Source organism: Marmota flaviventris, chromosome 16, assembly GCF_047511675.1.
Source record: "Marmota flaviventris isolate mMarFla1 chromosome 16, mMarFla1.hap1, whole genome shotgun sequence".
Lineage (NCBI taxonomy): Eukaryota > Metazoa > Chordata > Mammalia > Rodentia > Sciuridae > Marmota > Marmota flaviventris.
In genome coordinates, this window is record NC_092513.1 from 78,060,160 (window position 1) to 78,077,884 (window position 17,725).

Sequence of the window (17,725 nt, forward strand, 5' to 3'; positions counted from 1 at the left end):
AGTAAACAGGCTGAGAAAAGAAACAGAGCTTCACCAAGAAGCTGGGAAGGTGCCCTGGGTATCTATGTGAGACCCCAAGAACAGGAATACTGATATGGGGGTTACAAATACATTTTAGCCACGAGGTGAACTTGCAAATATATAATCTGCATGTGATGAGGCTCAACTGTGCCTCCCTTTCCAAACCCTGAATCTCACCAGGGCTGCTGAATATCATGTAAATTCCACACCCGATGAAGCAAAAAGCACAATAATACATAAAGAAAATATGTGTCAAAAGACAGAACCCCCCAAACCAGATCATGGCTGCCCTGTAAATAGAACAGAAATGACAAGGTTGAGGGGACTGAAGGCTTTGCCCATGGTACCCAGGTCTGGTGCAGGCAGGAGCAAGGCCTGGCTCTCATGCTTAAGGGAAGACAGGGCCTTAAAGTGCCCTGGCTAGGGAGCAGGAGGTGCATTCCCAAGAAGGGAACTGGAAACACTGCCCTTCAAGGTGGAGGCCCCAGTAAAACCAGGGTAGGAGCTCTGGGCTGGCAATACAGGCCAGAGGGGATAGGAGAGATATAAGGGACAGAAGAGGAGGGAGAGGTGCTCATGTGTGTATGTATGTACACATGTATGCATATGTGTCTTCATGTGTGTGTGCATGTATGTGTGTGTACACACCTGTATGGTGTGGTCAGTGACAATGAGGTACTCAAGACAAACATGCAAACTAAAATTGCCTAACATGTAAGGAAATCTAATGTTAGACAGTTGATCACAAGGAAATGAACCTTAGGTCAAACAAAATTAATGCAATACAGCAATCTGAAAATACGTTTAAAATAAATGCAGTCATTCCCTGATATCTGTTCCAGGATTGGTTCCAAGACCGGCTGGGCTACCAAAGTCCATGGATGGTAAAATCCCTTCTATAAAATGGGGTAGTTTTTGCATCTAACCTATGCACAATCCTCCCATATTATGCATAATCCTCCCATATACTTTTGATCATCTCTAGATGACTTATAATACCTAATACAAAGTAATTGCTATGGAAATTGTTATTATATTGTATTGCTTAGGGAACAACAACAAGAAGAAGAAAAAGTCTGTATGTGCAAAACAGACACAATTTTTTAAAAAAATATTTTGATCTGTGGTTGGTTGAATAAACAGACGTGGAATCTAGGGTCATAGAGGGCCAGTTGTGTGTCCATGTTCTGAATCTTTTGGTTTGTTTTCTGGATGGCCCAAATCCTTTCTGTTTTAATGAAGCTGAAAGATGGCATTTTCTGTTGTTACTGATTTAACTGGAAATTTGACAGGCCCCCATGTGTGAGAAGCATTGCTGAATGGCTGCTGGCCCCAGGTGTTGGCTGGAAGGAGGTGGCTGAGGAGAGAACCCAGCTGTAGATTTCAAGATGAGGGTGGTCTTTAGTCACAGGGACAGTGCCTGTCTGCAGAGGAGTCACTAATTAGCACAAATTACTATTTGCAATTATTCTTAACAACATCATTAGGTTCCACCTTGACTCTCCTAGCCAGCCTTTCTTAATACACTTCATTAGGTCGTAGAAGATAATTTTTATAAATGGCACAGAGCTGGAAGTTAAGTATAATGCTGGACAATGCCAAGAAATGGTAGCCTTAATTTTCAGGATACAATTCTAGATGTATCATCTTCAGTAACTCAACCACACAACGGCAGCACAGGGAGCCCTGCATTCCCAAATCTCCTGTTTACTGGACACCCGGTCTTTGTACCTTTGTCAAACACAAGATCTAACCTGATTTGAACACATGAGCAGATACTATGATAGAATCTGGGCTGCCCATCTCAACACATTGTTTCACTGCTTTCTGGACAGAAAAGGGTCAGAGTAGGACTTGAAAAGAATATTCCTAAATGGCCAGCAGTTATACGTGGGGGTGGAGGTACCAATGCAGTGCATATAGAAGGTCTGCCCATCGAGGAATGGACAAGGCAGAATGGATGGCACCTGAGTGCCAACCTAGACCTGGAATCGGCTACCTGCAAGTTCCACTGGAAAGTCAACAGAAGCAAAACCGTGGGTCAGGAATTAGGTAACACTCTCCCTAGGTAAGCGAGTAAAACTGAGCCTCCAGGAAGAAATTAGGAAGGTAAATAATGGAGAATAATTTACCCCCATGGTACCATGGCTCCTGAATTTTTTTCTGTCCAACCCACACCCCTGAAGGAAGAGTTCTTGCTCTCCCTAAACCACACCAAGATGGTTACTTGCTGCTCAGTTGGCCAGGAATGATTTTCCCCTGGTGGTCTTTGCCATTTCTCAAGGATCGGGTCTCTCCCAAAATGTCACCTCCACAGACAGAGTTCCCCGGCTGTCCCATCTAAAGCCAGCTCTGTTCATTTCCCTCCACCATCCTATTAGCCTGCTGCTGCAGCTGAATCCCATCTGCTAGGTGATGATGAATTAAATGTGTTTTGACACCAAGAACAACAAGCATTACGGGGTGGGAGGCAATTTTCTCCATTGCACAGCTATTTTTCTCTTCTAAATTTAATTTAGAACCACTTTAGTAAGTTCCATTTTATAAACAGGACTTTTGTGGAGCAAGACCTGCAACCACAGATGATTTGTATAAAATGATCTTCTGGACAATATTGGGACCGTACGTACCATCTATGTCTCTATTCCATACCTTCTTATCTATTCAGAAAAACTTCACCTTAAGTTTCTTCAAACAGATCTTCACATTCATTTCCAGGTACATTTTTAGCTATTTTATATTTTGCCTTACTATTAGGAATTGGTTTTATTTCTATTATTTCTGTCCGAATGGTTTAAGGCTTATAGGCAAACCGTGAGACAGCAAATATTGTACTGAATCTCCTGCTGTAACAAATGACCACAAATGTAACAGAATAAAACAGGAAAAATTTATGATCTTATAATTATGGAGGTCAAATAGCCTAAAATCCAGGTGTCAGCAGGGCTGGTCTTTTCTGCAGGCTCTCGGTGGGCATCTGGCCTTGCCTCTCCCATGTGCCGGAGGCTGTCCTTGTCCCTTGGCTCCAGTTCCCTCCCTTATATCTTTGCTTCCATCACCACTTCTCCCACCATGGGCCCTGGTCCTCCTGCCTCCCTTTTATAAGACTCCTTAGTTTGCACTGGGCCCACCTGGGTAGTCCCACACAGTCTTGTCATCTCACCATCCTGAATCACACCTACCAAGTCCCCGTGCTCAGTAACGTATTCATGGGCTCCAGGAATACGGAAATGGAGAGCCTTGCAGGTGGCCATTAGGCTGCCTGCCACGTACATTTTATTTTCTTTTTCCCAGGCTATCTTACTAGTTATAATAGTTTCCAGGCTGACTGTCTTAGATTGTTCTACAAAGGGATCACCTGTTTCCAATAACAACATAGCCTTTTGGCTGTCAAAATTCTTACCCTCCCGTATCTCCTTTGGCCTGTTTTATTCAATGTTCTTTGCCATTTGAAAGTTTTACATGCTGAAAGCTGCAACTGTAAAGAAATTCATGAGAGATACACAACGCAAACAATATCAAAATTTCTTGGCTATGTTTTACCATATTTGCAACCAAGGCCTTATTTCTCCCTCTCTCCAGAGAACTATGAGGCATCATCCCAACAGATAGTTGAGTTATTTTGTAGTTTGAGAAATTTTCCCGGAAAGATCCACCTTTCCTACTTGCCTTTTGTCCTTCAAAATCCTCCATATTGAACTAGCTCCCATGTTTCAGTTAAGGTACGACAGTCCACCATATAAACCACAATTTCATTACCCATTTCCCAATCCAGGGATAAGAAGTCATCCCATATTTTTTCTAGAACAGTGTTGATGCACCATCTGTATGCACATGTGCAAGGGAACCTCAAAGGTGATGTGGAAGTGGTAAGCTACGGGGTCTTGAAATTTTTGATTTATCTGAGTCTCAAAAGTGTTTAAAACAATTTTCACTCCACTAACAACATGTAATATCACAGGGTTTTCCCATAACTTTGCTAATACTTGGTGTTGGGAGCTTTAAAATGTCTGCCCATCTGAGAGTGTGAAATAGTAACACGCTGCTGTTTCAGTGAGCACCTTAAGAAATCCTCGTGAGCTTCAGCATATAAGTTTACTGATCATTGAGACTTTCCTTCTGTAACCATCTGCTGATGTCTCCACTCTGTTGCCCTTTTTCTGACTTCTAGATAGTTTCTTGTCTTTTTCCTTTTCTAGGGGATGCATTAAAATTGATTTTTTTTTTTTTTTTTGAAGATCTGGGGATTTAACCCAGGGGCACTCTATCACTGAACTGCATCCCCAGCCCTTAGTTTTATTTTACCTTTTTCTTCTGAGACAGGGTCTCACTGAATTGCAGAGGCTGGCCCCAAGCTTGTGCTCCTCCTGCCTCAGGCCCCCAAGTTGCTGGGATTACAGTTGTGCACCACCATGCCCACTGAGACATAAAATTTTCCTTTGACGTTTTAGCTGTCCAATAAATTATTTATCATATTATTATTATTATTATTATGTGGTGCTTGAATTCAGGGATACTTTACCACTGAGCTATATCCCTAGCCCTTTTTATTTTCTGTCTTTAGACAGTGTCATGGTAAGTTGCTTTAGGGCCTTGCTAAATTGCTGAGGCTGATCTCTAACTTGTGATCCGGCCTCAGCCTCCCACGTTGCTGGGATTATAGGCATGCATCACCAGGCCCAGCCCAATAAATAATTAAATCTTCATATGTTTGGTTGTACCCAATATCTCATCAATTATCTTGTGATTCTTTTCTCTTAGCTACAAATTATTCATGTGTACTTTAAGTACAGTGTTTTTAAAAACATGGCCAACACAAACAATTCTTTGATGAGACTCAGATTGACTCAACAGCCCAATGGATGTCAACTCAATAAATGGTCCACATTTTCAAGGTAAGAATGTGTTTTCTCTAACTGCTCACTGCAGGGGTTGATATATGCCCTTAGATCTACCTTGTCCATATTTCTACAAAAAATTTAATATGTTCACATGCTAGTTACACTGAGGTATGTGTTCACTGATTCTCCATTTGTCAAATAGTTATCAGTAATTCTGTTGAGTTGTGCTTATACGTTGCAAACTATGTAGCTCGGTGCATCCAACTTCAGCTTTATTACATCATTTGGTCCTTAGATAAGTTTTGCAAAGTTTTTGTCTAAAATCAGATGTGTTTGATATTAAATAACCACTTCAGGGTACTTTGGGTTAACATAGTTCTACTTTTATCTATTTAATATCTTACTTTTTATGATTATAGACATGAATTTTATGAATGGCATACAGTTTTACATGTCAATATATGAATTTGTGAGCTAATCTATGAGGTTTTTAACCAATTAATTTTATTTTTTAATGTTTTCATTTTGCTTTTTAATTCTCCTTTTCTACTTTCTTCTGGATTTTGTAAATTCTCCATTTCTGTTTTACTTGTTTAACATGTACACTTCAGTGACCAATCTATCTTTTTATAGGCGTATCTAATTGGAAAAAGCTTCCCAATACCATAACCTTTAAATGCGATGCACTATAATTGCTTGCTTCTCTCTCCCTCTCCCCCAAGCCCCCCCCCCACACACACACGCTCACTAGCTTTTGAGCTCCTACTTCTCAGTTCTTAATTACACTGAGTTTCAAGTCCTCAGTGGTAATTATTATTGTTGATTTTTGCTAGAGCTTATTGAGATCTGCCATCTTGTTTTGAATTCTTTCCTAATACTTCTTACATCTTCCTCTTTTCTCCTAAGTTCTCTTGAACTCATCCTAAATCACATCTGTTCCTTGGATAAAGGATGAGTTTGTAAACATTTTTAGTCTTCCCCTAAAAATATCTGTTGCTTTCTCATTTGAAGAATAGATTAGATGGGCTGGGGATGTGGCTCAAGCGGTAGCGCGCTCGCCTCGCATGCGTGCGGCCCGGGTTCGATCCTCAGCACCACATACAAACAAAGATGTTGTGTCCGCCAAAAACTGAAAAATAAATATTAAAATTCTCTGTCTTCTCTCTCTCTCTCTCTAAAAAAGAAAAAAGAATAGATTAGAATACAGAATTCTAGACTCGCAGTTAACACTATTGTCTTCTGGCTTCTGGGGGGCACTACTGAGGGTCTTGCCAGTTACTGTTTTGTAGGTAATCAAAACTTCTCCCCTCAGGCCACTTTAAATATTCTTTTCCTTTGTCTTTGTCATTCTGAAGTATCTACTACCAGCTGTAAGTTTATTTTTATTTCAGCCTCCTCAGATCTTAGGGCCCTAAATGTGAAAACTCACGCTCTTCAACAATTCAGTAACACTATCTATCAATATCTCATAAAAATCGCCTCTCTCCCGCCCCCTTTATCTCCTCTTTGAAATCTTCCTCTAGGTATATGCTGATCTCCCCTGTATGGTTCCTCTACATTACTTGCCTACCTTTTATATTCCCTATCCTTTATTTTTACCTATCGCCTGCTCTGTCACCTGTCTGTCAAATTTCCAGTTCATGAACTGTATCTTTTGCTTCCAGAAGGTTTGGTTCCTTCTCAAATCCCCCACTGCCTTTTCATCTGTGCGCTTTCCATTCTCTCCTTTTTCTTTACTCCTTCCGACTTCATCGTTGACTGGTTCACCACTCATCCTGGGCCTTCTTGAGTGTGCTTTGTGATCTCTCACTGTAGGCTGGTTTTTCTGCGGGAATCCCTTGAAGACTGGGTTCCTTCAGTAGGCAGTGCCAAGCTTTATTTTGACTTTCTGGCTTGGGATTTCCCACAACTTTCTGGCAATGTCAATCTAGTTTCCAGAGGTGTGGGCCCAAGTTTGATTCCTCATAGGGAAGACTTGCCCGGCATCTCCCATCTCAAACCAGGGTCGAGACAAGCTCTCTTTCTCCCTGGGCTGATAACTGAAAATGTTCTCAAACCTCTTCCTGAGGAGAGTAGCTCTCAATGGCCCGTATTTGCATGGAAGGCTTGTCTACAAGGTCTCAGGACCCTAAGGATTCCCTTCTGGATTGGTGTCAAAACCTAGGGCTCTTGATGAAGCTGGGTCTAGGAAAACAGTTTCTGTAGCAGGGATGATACTTCACAGGACTTACATAAGGTGCAAAATGATGTCAGTTCCTTTATTTTCTATAACTCAAACTTGATGTTTAACCTAACCCATTATTTCTCCTTGAAAGAAGCCTAACAAACCCAATTCCAAGTGAAAGCAGTAACTTTCAGATATTTATCTTATTTAAGAATCTCAATCAGATTTTAATATGCCTGCATCACCTCTTAAGAACAGCACTTATGTTCTGGAAGTTATTCCAACTCCAAGGCATTAGAGCGTTTGATCTTTCTGCAGCTACCCTTTTGCACTGATGTCTATGCTTTATCGGTAGCTGCTCCACCCTGGAGCCCAGTGATGTGTCCACATCAGTTCCAGGGCCACCTGGCCACATCATTTCTTATTCTTGGTCCTAACCGCATGCCACCTGCAGGATCCAACTCCCTGTCTCATATAAATTTTTCCTGAGGACCCAGGAAAATCAGGCTGAGGACCCAGGAAAATCAGGCTTCTCTAAGGCTGAAAATGTAGAGAGCTACTTTAAGTGGTCTCTGCCGTGGCAGCCCAAGGCTGTTACTTATAATTCTGTTTCCCTTCTCTTCCTGGCTCCTGGGCATTTCTCCACCTCTCTGGCAAGTTCATATAAGCATTTACGTCTTCTACTAATATTTTATTGAGCACGTGTAAGTAATTGAAGTGGGAGGGCTGCCAAATTAGTTTGGTTTTCGCCATCATCAATCCTCTTGAGGCCAAAAATGAAAGCTGGAGAGTGCGTTCTCTGGAGATCCAGCACAGTACCCCCTTCTCTCTTGTGTTTGATTTACGGCCATTTAACCTCTCGTGGCTTCATTTCCCTTATGTGCAAAATATGGGGTTTCTGCTAACCAATTTCTCAGCTCTCCACTAGCTCACAAAAAAACTCCTTTAGAGCTGTCCCAAACCTCTCCAGACAATTTAACAGGCTAAAAAGGAGCCAGGCATGGCTGACTGAGCATTTCACTAACGTGAACCCAGCGTTAGGGACAGAGTCTTTCCTTTCAATTGATCTAAAAAGTTCTCCTTCCAAATAGCGATGCAACTTTGACAACTAATGTAAGGGGTTCGTCTCCCCAGTGCCCTATCCAGCTGTGGACAGTGGAGCTGAGCCCAAGCACTGAAACATTCCAGGGGCAAAGGTGACAGAATTCTGCCACCCACAGACAAGGAACACCCACTCTCCCACACAATCACAGATCAATGATTAGTGACTTGTATATCACAACTGTCCCCCAAAAGCTCATGTGTGAGACAATGCAGGAAGGTTTAGAGGAGAAATGAGTGGGTTGTGAGCCTTAACTCAATCAGTGAGTTAATCCCCCTAATAGGGATTAACTGAGTGGTAACTGAAGGTGGGTAGGGTGTGGCTGGAGAAGGTGGGTCTGGGGGGTGACTTTGGCCTATATATGTGTTTGTTATCTGGCAAGTAGAGCCTCTCCCTCTGCTCTCTGACCATCACGTGAGCCTCTCCCTCTGCCACACTGCTCTACCCCCTTGTTCAGCCTCACCTTGAGCCCTGAGGAATGGAGTCGGCCTTCTCTGGACTGAGATCTCTGAAACCGTGAGCTCCCAAATAAACTTTTCTTCACCTAAAATTGTTCTTGTGGGGTCTTTTAGCCACAGCAGCGAAAAAGCCAACTAGAGCCACAACCTGCCATGCAAATGTTCACAAAGTGGTCAGATTACCTAGGCGTTTGAGGATTCGCTTATTCACCAGGCTACAGTGACTGGTCTGGGAAGGGGATTTAAAAAAAATAAATAAATAAACCTATGTGCGCGGGGTCGTGAGGTCATAGGGCTTTGATTGGTGGGGAAACAAAACAGACAGATTTCCTGGACGGGCAACTGAAAAGGGGAGCCTGAGAGCGGAAGGAAGGGTAGAAAGCTGCTTCTCCCAGGGGAAAGATTCATAGGCCAATAAATCAATCCGAGGCGGGGAGCCACTGGTCTCCCCAGCTCAGGCCTCCCGCTGAGCTGTCCAGGCCTGCACAGACCCAGCTGCAGAACTCGAGCATCAGAGAAACGGAGGAAAAGGGGAGGGCGGACAGAGAGCACAGGGGCCCAAGAGATGAAGCAAAGCGCGTGACAGTCGTACCTTGGGGAGAGGCATTGCAAGAGGGAGACGGCGGCCAGCTGTCCTGATGCCCCCAGCTGAGGGCAAGTTGACAGAACACTTCTCCTGGAAGGATGACAGGCTGACAGAGGAGATGAGAAGAAATACAAAGAAGCCCCTGCAGAGATGGTGAGAAGCCACCGTGGGCCTCTGCACACCTCAGGGTACCCGCAGGTGCGTGTGCCCGCCCACAGTCTGCCCAAACCACCCCAGTGCGTGCTCTAGCATCTCCTATTTGCCAGTTGAAATTTTCTTCAACACCATTTAGTTTTGTCCAGATCCCAGACAGCCCAAAGGTCCTTGCAAATTCATAGCTAAGTGAGGAGTAACTGTCTCCAGGGTGCACCACGGGGTCCCCTACATGGCCCTCATCCTCCCAAGGGCTGCAGGCAGAACCTGGAAACCTTGGTCCCAAGGGAGTTAGAAAACCTTTCAGGAAAAGGGTTGCTTGGGTTGTGTGGCCGTGGGTGTCCTAAGGGCACACAATCCTGGACCCAGCAAGGACTTGGGATCTGGCCGGGGAGGCCTCACTTCCACTTATGCCATCGGCTGGAAGGTCATCCCTCCCCGGGTCAGCCAGGGGTTTCAGCTCTTTGTCCACAGACATAGAATGTCCCCCGCCATCCCCAAAGGAGGGTGATGCGGGCATGGGTTCTGCTCAGTGCAAGCCCACAGATGCCCTGGGGAAGTGACTTTGGGGTCCACAGCCTGGGCAGCTGGTGGCAGCAGGCCCTGCTCGAGACTTCCTGCAGGACCTGAGACGGTGGAACCTCAGATGAGGAGTCCTGAGAGGCTCCCCTGGGTCTGCCAGCCCACTGTTTGATTCAAGGAAGCTCTAAGATTGTTTTTTAAAGCTGCTGGCTTTCCCGATTTGGCAGGGGGCGGAGGGAGGATTAAAACAAACAAACAAACAAAAACTGTCAGGGTTGTTTCCTTGAACCTCAGGAGCAGGGCACACCATCATACTGTTCTGGAGGCTTCTCTTTCAGAGACCTCTTCCCTGGTCAAGACCAGTTAGAGGAGCCCCTGGGGCTGGACCACCCTAACGTGAACACGGAGCCATCTCCTCTGGGCCCACCTGAACATCTCCCTCCCCAGGACCCCTCCTCCAGAGCTGCCCAGGCACAGGGCACAGGGAACACCTGTGCTACACGAGGACTGAAGCCAGTCTCCTGCGGGGCCTCCTCAGGGAGCAGGGCTTCGTGGTCACCTGTGGCCCCTACCTGTCGTGAGCACAGGTCCTTGGAGCAGGACCCACCTAGACAGAAGCCCTGGGCCACCTCCCCCTCCCCCACTGACTCTGCCTGTGTCCGCCACCTCCTGCCTGGAGCACCCCGAACGTGGGCTAGCCTGGGACTCCACGGGGTCCTTTCTGGACTCTGCCCCTATGTCCTCTGCCCTCCCGAGCATGTCATCTAGGCTAGCCACCACCCGACCCAGCCTGACCCACCTCCTGTAGCACCTCCGCGAGCTGAGGTCCTCCTGGGGTTCACGTGTTTGCCTTGGTCTCCTGTCCCCTGTCTCCTCACCATCTTGTGCCTCCTCACCATCTACTCATTGTCCCTGCCTACTTAGGGGTGACACGAAGTGAGCCCGAGGGTGCAGAGACTGCACCGCCTAATATTGAGATGTTTACACTGTTGGGGCTCAGGACGTACCATCCCAAAATATGCTGGGAACCAGAATAGGCCATCCCAAAATATTTTTGTTTCTTTGGCATATTTTGAGCTGGTTATTCAAAGATACTGCAGATCTAGGAGTAACCCTGAAAAGCTGTCTTTTTAAAAAAAAGAAAGAAATGTAGATCTATAAAGGAAATGTACACTAATCAAGTACAGCCCTCTACTGCATAGACATCCTGTCAACGACAGACCAGATGGTTCCATGAGGTTACATTGGTGACACTGCAGCCGTCTTAGCTTGTGTAAGGACTCTATGATGTTTGCACAATGACAGGACTGAGTGCCTAATGCTGTGGTGTGATTCTTGGACAAAACACATCTGTACCAAAGACAACCCATTATCAGAGTAGGAAAGGGACCACAGAACGTGTGGTGCTTTGGTGTGCCAATCATGTTGACCTGAAGGCATTCAGGACATCAGTCACAGGCAAAGGCTTTCTCTGAGCTCCCTTATCTGTGAGGATGGTCCTCCAAAGGAGTCTCTTCCCCTGGGATTTTAACCAGGGAAGACCAACACAGCGCAGGAGAGAAGGCTGGAGGTGGGCCCACAGATGGACGCCCAGACAGACACTCGCCTGTTCTTTCCCCAAGTTCATTTACTCTCCCCCAAACTGCCTGTGCCTTTCTCCTCTCTCCCCTGTGAAGAGGGCACATAAGCTCCTAGATCTCACTGGGATTTAGAGCGCCCACTTTGCTTTTCTGTGATGTCCCTGTGGATGTAATACTCTTTTCTGTTGTATGACTTATGCAGTTTAGTGTGTCCCAAAGAACCTAAGAGGGTGGAGGTGTTACTGAGGATACACCTAAGTAAACCTGCTAGCTTTGCTTGCGCTTAGTTGACTTAAAACTCACTAATCCTGGAGATCACACAGCCGGACGACTGTTATTAGTCTCCCACTAGCATTTTGTGTAGATACCAGCTCTGACGTGTGAGCGACCGTGATAATGGCCCCCAGATTATGTTCCGGGGACCAGAAGGCAGCCTATTCTGAAAACACTGACTCCTCACCCAGGCCTGACACACAAACTATGGGAGAAGGGACAAGATGAGAGCGCTTGGCATCCATCTTCATGTTATACCTCTCTCCTTTGTTCCATTTTAACCGTTGGGTCAGATTTTATACTCAGCTCTTGTTGTAGACATGCTGATCATTTGAAAAATGTTTTGTCCAAAACTATAACGTACAGTTAATCTGACCTAGACTTGCCTAGTCTCTCTCTGTCCTTCAAGGGTAAAGACACGACTGGGTGCGGTGGGGCACGCCTGCAATCCTAGCAACCTGGGAGGCTGAGGCAGGAGGATGGTGAGTTCAAAGCCAGCCTCGGCAACTTAGAGAGGCTGTCAGCAACTCAGCCAGACCCTGTCTCTAAATAAAATACGAAAAAGGGCTAGGGATGTGGCTCAGTGGTTAAGCGCCCCTGGTTCAATCCCTGGTACCAAAAAGTAAATAAGGATAAAGACACATAACCAGAAACACCAAGCCATGAAAGGGGTAAAAAAGAGGTGAAACCAGAGATCCTGGGAGATCTCCAGCTATTCCCAGAAAAGAACTGAATCTCTTCCCCTTGATTAGCCTATCCCTCTTCCTCCTTATTCCTGGCCTATACCTTTAACCCCCCAACCTCCTGGAGTGGAGAAGACATTGGTCTTTCTGTGGGATGAACTTCCAGACCTGGCTTCATTCGTCGATGAAGCCATTTTCTCCTCTAGTCCAGGGATTCCCAGGGCCGGGCACTTGGTGGCTTTCAGTCAACACTTGCTGAATAGATAAAGACTCGTTTCGGGAGGCACACCCTCCTGGAAGTCCCCCATGTCCACCTGGGTACCCCCACCCCCATAATACACAGACGATCCCCGAGCCCCTATTCATTTCTACAGCACGTGTTCTTCCCGACACTGTAGCTCTGTGTGTTCTGACTCTGCTTAATTTGCTCCCTTTGCAGGGAGATTATTAAGAAATACCAGGGCAGTACGGCAGAGGACGGCCGTGCCATGGCCCTGACTGCACCATGGTCCCCTGTTCATCCTTATTAGCACTCAAGTCCCCCTTTGGGGTCTCTGGTAAATTTCAGCCTTACCTGTATTTAATGGTGTCAAAATGAAAAAAAAAATCGGGGGATCAGGTACCTCCATCTGGGGTGGAGGTACCTACGTCCGTCCAGCAGGAGAGGAACACTCCTCAGTATCCTTTCTTCTGGGTTGCCTGCTGGGGGTCATGCCAAGGGCTGCCTCAGACTCACATGAGATGAATGGGCACCTCTTAGGCTCTGGTCTGGGTGCTTTGACATGCCCTGTTCCAGGCAGCCCCTCTCCTTTCTAGGGGACAACCAGCCCACGGACAGCATTGGGGACTAACATTACTCCTGCCCATTTTGTAGATTAAAAACTAGAGCTTGGAAAGTTTCAGTGATTGGCCAGGGTGGGGCTCCGCTGGGCCCAGCAGCCCAGACTCCCAGCTAGATGCCGCATCCAAGTTCCCAATCACAGAGTCACCAGACGTCATGTGAGTCTGTTTGCCATTAGGATCCTATTTTCATTTTCTACCTGGTTTGCCTTAGGAAGACTTCACTCTATGCTAAATCTAAGAAACCACCACAATACATGCATGTGCAAAGACACACACACACACACACACAAGCGCACACGCTCCAAGAGTTCCAGAATAAACCTGAAACACCCAGCGTATTTGCTCATCAGTCCTCACGTCCTACATGAATCGGGAAACTGACGCTTAGTAAACAGAGAGCAACAAGCTTTATCTCCATGGCAACCCTGTACACCTCGGCTGACTGCTTTTCTGGCTCTTGCCAAGGAATCCTTGTTCAGCACGTCACCACCACCTGTCACCACCAGCAGGGGCAGCCCGGTAAGCACAAGGCAAGTGAAGCACGGGTTTCCCTACCCTGTTATTTAGAATCCACTTGGGATCACCTATAATTGCAACCTGTGCTCACGCGGGGAATGTCAGGAACTCCCCTTGGTCTCAGCATGGACATGACTGGCTCTCCGAAGACAGGCGACACAATGCACTGTGTGTACTTTGGCTGAGCCAGAACACAGGAGGCCACGCGATGGGCAAGGCCAGCTCCACACCACCCTGTGGTGTTCTGGAATTATCCACTTCCCACAGACATTCCAAAGTCCTGGTTTTACAGAACACGGGCTGCATTACACATGAATTTAAAATACAGCCTTGGAACATAAGGGCAAATAGTTTCTAGGCTAAAGGTAGTTTTTTGTAGGTAGTATAATAATCATAAATTGTGCCTGTGTAAGTAGGCATACTGCATGTCTTACAAGATTCCTATCCAACACTCACGCACACGTCAGCCCAGGACTGGAGACCTGAAGCTGGCTTTAGTCCTGACAACGACAAGACTTTGGCGTACGGAGACCTACAGGGAACTTTTCACCTGTAATCACAGCATCCTTACTGGTCATTTTCTCTTCTATACAATGTTTTTTTTTTTTTTTTTGCTCCAGGATCTCCCCCCACCCATCACCTCAGTCCCTCTCTTGCCTTCTTCAGCCCGAACTACCTACCAGCTACCATCATCCCCTGGCACCTCCAGGGGACTGGTTCCAGGATGCCCCCTTGGATACCGGAATCCATGTCGCTCAAGTCTCTCGTACCAAATGGCCTAGTATTTGCATCAAAACTATGGACAGCCTTCCATGTACTTTAAATCACCTCTAGGTCATTTCTAATACAATGTAAGTGCTGTGTTAATAACTGTCATCCTGTACTGTTTACAGTATGACAAGGGGGGAAAGTCTGTCCAGTTCAGTATGGATGCAACTTTTTGTTTTTGAGGGGGTCAGGTACTGGGGATTGAACTCAGGGGCACTTGACCACTGAGCCACATCCCCAGCAATATTTATTTTGTATTTTATTTACAGACAGGGTCTCACTGAGTGGCTTAGCGCCTTGCTGTTGCAGAGGCTGGCTTTGAACTTGCGATCCTCCTGCCTCAGCCTCCTGAGCCATGCGATTACAGCATGTGCCACTGCACCTGGCCAGATGCAACTTTTAAAAAATATTTTTGGTCCGTAGTTGGTTGAATCTACAAATGCAGAGCCTGCAGATAGCAGGGGCTGACTGCGTATGCTACATGCTGAATACTGGCACGATGCATCTGCACGTGATCACTTTTTACAGCTAACTCTCAGGCCATACTTGCTGGGGCCAACATAAAGCTGTCGTGTCACCAGCAGAAACTGGTCTGCAGGTCATTTTCACCTGCCTGTGGTTTACATATGCATCATAAAGGATAACGAAAGAAATGGCTAATCTTGTATGTTCAGCTATTCTTACTTTATAAAGCTGATTTAAGCCCTATGGGGCAAGCAGTGACATTCCCCGAGGCTCTCTGAGCAAAAAAGTATGAGATGTGATTCTGCAATCTGTATACGGGGTAAAAATGGGAGTTCATAATCCACTTGAATCAAATGTATGAAATATGATATGTCAAGAGCTTTGTAATGTTTTGAAATAATAATAATAATGATGATGATGATGAAATAGTTAAAAAATAAAAAAATAAATTTGAAACAAACAAACAAAAAAGTACAAAAGTATGAGTCTGGCACTGCCAGGCCAATTCTTGTCACTGATGGTAGCATTAACAGGAAGGGATATAAAGTAAAAGGGAGGGGAGAATGAGTTTCCTTTTGTGCAAGAGCCATAACCCTCGAGGACCAAATATCACACTACAGAACCAGAGAATAAGGTTGCCAGGGGAAGGCTGGGTCCCTTGAGACAACTGGGAGCAACTTCCTATGGATCCTGTTCCCCTGGGGGTGCTGAGGTGCTGATACTTGCAAACTGACAGACCCCCCAGTCATCAGAATGGTGATGTTCACAAATGACACCAGCATCAGTCACTGCTATCCGGGTGCTTGTCTGAGCTAATAAGCAAGGCCTTTTGTTCTTCCTAGGGCTGGGGACTCCCATCTGGAGACTGAGCCAGACCCTGGCTCCTGACTCGATGGAGATGCCACCTTCCACCCAGGGCCATGTCTTTGCAAAGCCAAGGCTGCACTATACTGAAGCACCCTCCACTGCAAGGAAGCACTCCCCAGCATTCGGGGTGCTTTCTTTTCTCTTTGTACTTCCTTTTTATAAGCAGGAGTGTGTTCGCACACACGCACACACCTGTGTCACAGGTTGCCTCCTGCAGTCAGTGTCTCAGTGCCCTGGAGAGGTCCCAGGAAAAAAACGTCCAAACTGTGATCCGAACTCCTCTCAGCACTGCAAAGACTGAAGTGCACAGGCCGTTCACCCCAGTCCCTCCTGGGCCAACAGAACAAAAAGTCAGGAGGCTATCAAATCCCTGACAAAAAGAACTCACTAGGAAGCACCTCAATCTGAGCTTGGCAAGGTGCTCAAATACCAAAAAGGGAGGTGAGAGAAGCCCACCCGAAGGCTGTGAGTCTGTCTCCTCGGTGTGGAGCTTGCAGCTAGAGGAGAATCAAGATTTCCACTAAATCTTAGCCAAAGTGATTTCTTCGCCTCCATAAGCAAACGCATCCTCCACTAAGATGAAGTTGGATGAATCCCCTGCATCGCCCACCAGACCAGACGCCTTCAAAAACTAGCAGTCAAATACAAGTATGAGTCTGGCACTGCCAGGCCAACTCCTGTCACTGATGGTAGCATTAAGAGGAAGGGATATGAAGTATCTCTGCACCCTGAAGGCCTGTGTATGGTGGAGCAGGGGGCTGCTTGACTGGCCTCTCTGTGAGGTTGGAATGTTCTAGATCTGTGCTGCCTAGAGGGGTGGGGAAGGGTCTAGCCATGTCACAACACAGCTGATATGACTGAGAAGCCAGATTCGCAATCTTACTGTGACTGCCAAGCTTAAGAAGCCACTGTGGCTGACAGGTGCCTTCAACAGCAGCACAGGGCGAGGCCCTGCTGACCTCTGACCTGCATGACCGCCATCCCAGAAACTTATTTCCCCTCAGTGTTTCCAAGCCACCAAGGCCCAGTTGGTGCCTTTTCCAGGCTCAGGAACCATTTATTGCCCTGCCTTCGTCACTAAGTAATCAGTACTTGGGACCCCACCTTCCATCCCCGCTCCCCACCTCCTGATCCCTTCCCTTGGGCTACTCACGATATGAAATTTTAAATAACCTAATGTTTTCCCTTCAGATTCCAGCTCTCTGCAGTCCTGCAACCCCCTCGAGTCAGGGAGCACCTCCACGCCCGCTGACTTCAGGCAGAGCTGACAGCACGGATCGACCTGACAATGTGTTCGCACCATCTGTACTGTGGGTGGAGTCGGGCTCTTGGGGCTTCTTGGGGCTGGGGGTATAGCTCAGTTGGTAGAGTGCTTGCCTCGCATGAACAAGGCCCTGGGTTCAAAAAAACTACGCTTCTTCCTTGGGAAATGGAGTTCTGAGGGCCCCTGGGCTCAACAAGCTCTCAGATCACAGCCCTGTGTGTGTGGGTGGTGGAAATGCCGGCCAAGGCTCACAAAGACGAGGAGCAAATGGGCCGGGTAGGCCGGGGCTCCCTCTTCTAATAAGTGCCACCCCCTTACACACAGCTGGGTCTGCAAGGTAGGCCACAGCCACTGAGTAAGGACCGCAAAGGGTGGTGTGCGTTTACCCCACTGAACATCCCACAGGTGGCAAAATCCCCCTTGAGAAGTCTCAAATGTCAGAGACCAGCCTACCCTGACCTCTGCCTTCTCTGGATTCAGAACAGGCCTGGACTGGGGATACAGCTAAGTGGTAGTGTGTGAGGCCCTGGGTTTGATCCCCACCTCCACACACACACACACACACACACACACACACACACACAACTGATCTTATGCAGACAATGTGCCCTGGGGAGCA

At 46.6% G+C, this 17,725-nt stretch overlaps 1 protein-coding gene across 1 annotated transcript in view; it reads right to left on the reverse strand.

Annotated features, from left to right (window-relative positions):
- Positions 1–17,725, reverse strand: part of Ror2 (receptor tyrosine kinase like orphan receptor 2) — a 215,218-nt gene that overhangs the window by 35,238 nt on the left and 162,255 nt on the right. The gene's annotated exons all lie outside the window — the stretch shown is intronic.